This window comes from Montipora foliosa, chromosome 8, assembly GCF_036669935.1.
Source record: "Montipora foliosa isolate CH-2021 chromosome 8, ASM3666993v2, whole genome shotgun sequence".
NCBI lineage: Eukaryota > Metazoa > Cnidaria > Anthozoa > Scleractinia > Acroporidae > Montipora > Montipora foliosa.
The window spans coordinates 35,103,750-35,108,749 of NC_090876.1; the positions used below are offsets into that span (position 1 = coordinate 35,103,750).

Here is a 5,000-nt window from a genome sequence, read left to right on the forward strand (position 1 = left end):
CAGACGCAAGTGTGGCAAGTGCCGACAAAGAGCTTCTTTCTATGACGGAAATAAGTGATCCATGCCATTGGAGACAGATGCAAATGAAGTAGCTTTCTATGAGGTCAACGTCCTGACTTGTCTCGTCCTGAGGAACGTTAATGAATATGATTTTCAAATGAGAGAAAGCCAGATGGTTATGAAAGTTTAGAGGCACACTGCAAGCAGGACTGAGTAGGCTGGAGAAAGGCGAACATTTAATCATCAACAGGCACAATATAACTGAACTAATTCGTATTTACCAAGACCCACAGATTTGTAAGCGCAACCTCACAGTGTATTTTGACAAGGATGCGGGCAGTGGAGAAGGAGTGCTACGAGAAATGTTTTGTCTTTTTGCATAATTTTATGATGTTTAATTGTGGTGGAAGTTCCCAATTGCCATCGTCATTTCGCCAGCTATGCAGCCAGAGGATTTTGTCCCTGTAGGGCGAATTCTAACCCATGGCTTTGTGATGTGCGGAAGCTTTCCAATACAGTTAGCTCGAGCCTCCCTTCACCAAGCTCTGTTTGGCACAGTAAGTGATGAGTGTCTGCTGGAATCTCTCTGATGATGCTGCCCGAGAAAGAGCGAGAGACAGTGCTAACTGGGTTGAATGGCACAAAGCCATTTCCACTGGAAGAAATTGTCAACATTTTGGATGATTTTAAAGAAAAAACGAAGCCCTCTTCTGACACCTTACGAAAGTTACTCCTGAAAGTAGCCACTGTAGAGTTCATAACAAAACCATTTCTGCCATTGCTTAAGCTAAGAGAGGGTATGGGTGATTTTTGGAATGGCATTGAAAGAGAGGAGTTGGATGCGCTGTACGAGATGTGTTGCCCGACCCCGACGAGAGTCGCCCTTCAGTTCAGGTCAGCTCCAGACAACCCTCAGGAAGAAAAGTGTACAGGTGGCTCAAACAGTACGTGAGAAACATGGATAGCAAAATGGCAGTGAAGTTTGTTTGTTTCTGTAGTGCGTTTCTGATGTACTCCTTCCGGAAAAACCATCGCGATTCACTTCCAAAACATGCCTGAAGGAGCTATTAGGCCAACAGCTCGCATTGCTTCCGATTTTGACTGTGGCTCGCAACTATCGTTCATTTAATCATTTAAAGGAGAATTTCGATGTCCACCTTATGGATCCCACATTGTGGGATTTGTTTGACTAATGACATTAACGCAACCGTACCAAAGCGGCCACGGTATCATGATATTGAACATGTCTTGTTGACTGAGGTCAACTTCAAGGAATGGTTATTGTTGTCATTGGACTACTGGTTGCATAGTTTCTGTTTTACAGAGTGATCGCTCTGTTGTATTCGGATGCCAGGGGGAGTGGTTAGGCTTTCATTGGACTGAGCCCCAGAATACCAAGGAACAAGAAAGTGACCTAGAAGAATTTTATCAGAAAACAAAATGAAATTCAGTGACTTTTAATTTGTGTTGCAACTGTTCGGAGTCAAATAGTGTTACACTTTTTCAGCGGTATTAGTATTTTGGATAGGGCAAATGTAACTCAGTTGAAATTGATGGTTCTGTTCACAAAATGAGGTACTAAGCACGGGCATAAATTTTCAGTTACTTGGTAGACTACACGTTATTGAAACTGATTCAGTAGAAAAACAAAAAACTGCTGGGTTCACAGTGGCTTGTTTCACATGCAGTTGATCGGACACTTGACATTTACTGAACATGCCAGGCACAGTTTTCACCTATGTTAGGGCACGTCCAAGGGGATGTCCAAGTATTGTTCAATATACTATTGTCTATTTTGTTTGGTTATTGTTTTGAACAGTGGATTCACCACGATGCAGATCTGTGTTCCTTGTCAAATCCTGGTTGTGTAAGCGAAAATGAAAAGAAGAAAATGTGTAGCAATGCACGTTATTAAAGTGAAGTAGCAGAAGAAAATGCTTCATTCTCTAACCAAGTTTAAAATAAGTGGCCTGACGTTTTTTTGCTAAAGATGACATGTGCATCTCTGGCTGATCATACTTGATGAGTTTTACTGCTTGGCTGGCTCCCACGGAACAAGGCAGTTACCACAAGAGTGTACTATGACTTCCTCCTTGTTAGTATGTATGTTGCATTCGGGATTCTGTCCAATTATATTTTTCTCATCAAGGGCCAATATCACTTTAGTCTGAGGCATTAATTTCTCATAGTTAACAATCATTGCCAGGTCGCGAACAGAAGCTTGCCATAAATAAAGAGCAAATCAGGAACAAGCTTGCCTGCTGATAAGAGTCAAGGCTTACACTGGGCCTTTAGCTTAGTTTAAAAACATTTTTTTTTTTCATTAGAAACATTTAGCAGCGCGTATTTTTTCGAAACATGGAGAAACGGCAAACCTCTGCGTGTCACGTGACATGGTCTTGCGGTCGAGTTTGCAGTCAGTGGTTCAATTTCTGAATCTTGCGGAAGGTGATTTACAGCAGTGTTGTTCACCTTAAAATTCTGTAGGTACAGAACTCACGTTTAAACCTATAACTTATCTCTTTTAATGCTTTACCTCTTAGCACATCCTTGAGGACGCTGGCTTGGTTGAATTAAAACATTTAAAGAAAAACAATGATCCAAGATGGCGCGTTTTTTCCAGCCAAATGCGAACGTTATGTAAAAGTACTAATTTTGCCACTACGGTGAACGGCAAAACCGTGGTTTGAAGTTTGTGGTCGACTTTGAAAATGCGATGCTAAAGGTCCCTATCTTGGAGATACTTACGGAATTCCACTATTGCTACTCTTAATTCTTTCACAAAACTTGCAAATTCAGAAATGAAAAGCTAACAACCACAATAGTATAAATCCATGTTCTATAAAAAGGACTGTAGCTGGGTAATCAATGCAAGGAATAGCTCTTCTGCTTCATCAACGCACGTTGGCATTGACAGGTTGTTGTCTTCCATAATTAAAAGAATTAGGTCAGAAAAATTTCTTCCCAGCAACCAAACGGCGTCTGCCTCCATGCAGAAGTTCTCATCACCTATCTGTAAATCATTTTCCCCAACTTGAGTTTTATAATCCTGTGAATCTGTGAATCTAAACAAACAAAATATGTTATAATAACTATACATCGTCAGTATAAGGAAGTACAGCAAAAACGATGACGAGAACGTCACTCTATAAATGTAACTTAACATGATTGTTACGCAGTAAAACGAGTACCAGCGACACGCACCGTAATTCATTAATTATGAAAAGGATTGAGCAGAAAAGTAGACGTTTTTCGTAAGTTGCTCACGTCCTCTAAATAACCTTTCACTTTATGTGTTTTAAAGAGATCCGCGAAATATTTGCCAACATGTAAAAACGCAGGAGCAGGACACGTTTAGAGCCATTGTTTTTGCTCATCAGTCAGGTTGTCAGTTTGTGTGTGTTTTTCTCAGCATTTCCGTTAATGAAGTTCCCTAGTATTCATCATGACTTTATTTAAGTGTCCAGTCGTTTGTAGCGCTAAAGCACTTATTGGGGACAGTGTAAACTGAAATTAACAATGAAAGCAAATCAAGTCAAATGTTAATTTTTCAGGAGAGGGGAAACCGCGGAGTACCCGGAGAAAACCTCTCAGTGCAAGGTAGAGACCAAGAAACTCAGCCCATATATGACGCCGAGTCTCGAAATCGAACCCAGGCCACATTGGTGGGAGGTTAGTGCTCTCACCACTGCATCTCTCGGGTTTTCTTTCAATGTAGCCACCAATTCATCGGGGAGAGTATTAACGATATTAGAGTATTAAGGAGATTAATCTAACGATGTTATCGTGAACATGATTCATTTATTACCTGTCATTTCCGGTAGAAAAAACAACATGTCTGGTTTGCCTGATGGAGTGTCCTGATTGGGATAGGGTCTGATCCTATGCGTATTCCAATGTCTTGCCACTCGATGCAATTCCTTCTCCATAAGCGTCATGTAACAAAGCTGGAGGCAAGCCCTCAAATATACATACGGAAGGTATCACTATGTGAATCTTTGTTTGAAGCTTCATTCCCTCTCCCTGTCTACGATCCTCAGTCGTTGGAAAGGTGGAAAGTGCTATGCGCTGAATTTATCATGCACTGTTTTTGATGGTACTCATCTCCTGATAGTGGTCTATCCTATTGACAGCGTTACCTGCATGCACACTTTTAAAAACCTATGCTAGTATTAGCAGAAAACTATTTCCCGTCTTTTCTCCAGTACACATCTTAAGTCTGTAATTCCTTCCTTCTGAGAACACGCAAATGAAAACAGGCTAACGAGCTTTCGCTTCTATATTGAAGCACCCCACAAAAGGGACCCGAAGACAAGTTTTCAAAATAATTGATATGCAATTATTGCCACCCAATTATTAACTCCTACTCTCCTCCCGTGCCAGCTGTCCCTTACATAAACTGCATAAAATAAAGCTCCCTTCTTAATATTCACTGATTGCACCGGATTGTAATCCCTGAAAGTGCCGGCGCTGCGTAAATCCTATAGAATAAATGATACGCAAGTGAACGAAGAAAGCTGCGTCAGTTCGACAAGTTTTTGGCCATCGTCTTAATTATTCACGTTCAATTTATTCTGGACAATGCGAAAATTACAACATACAACATCGGGCTCTCCAAGCTCAGTATATTTTTCAGTTTAGGAAGAAATTTAAAAAAGTAGTTCATCCACCAATTAGAATTAGCCTTTCTGAGAAACGACCACCAAGCCTCTATCCTCTGCGATGAAAAGTGTTATTTAATCAGCCAGGGAATAGAACAGGAGAGGTTTTCACTGAGCTAGAGACAATTCACAGGGCAAAGGAACGGAACTTTCTACTATCTGGTTTGCAGATGATGTTCCATAAAGAAAACTCTTTTCCCCTGCAAAGTCATCAGTGGCCTCTGAACAGAAAAATCTCTGAAGTCCGGCAACGACTACATTCTCTGTTCCACAATCCGCCCAAACAATCCTTGGTGCTCCTGCAATACCAGCATGGGTATTCTGTAGTCCTCTTCCAGG

At 41.0% G+C, this 5,000-nt stretch overlaps 1 pseudogene; it reads left to right on the top strand.

Moving 5' to 3' along the window:
* The window catches only part of LOC137968723 (uncharacterized), an 8,676-nt pseudogene extending 7,483 nt beyond the window's left edge, over window positions 1–1,193 (top strand).
* The last annotated feature ends 3,807 nt before the right edge of the window (window positions 1,194–5,000 follow it).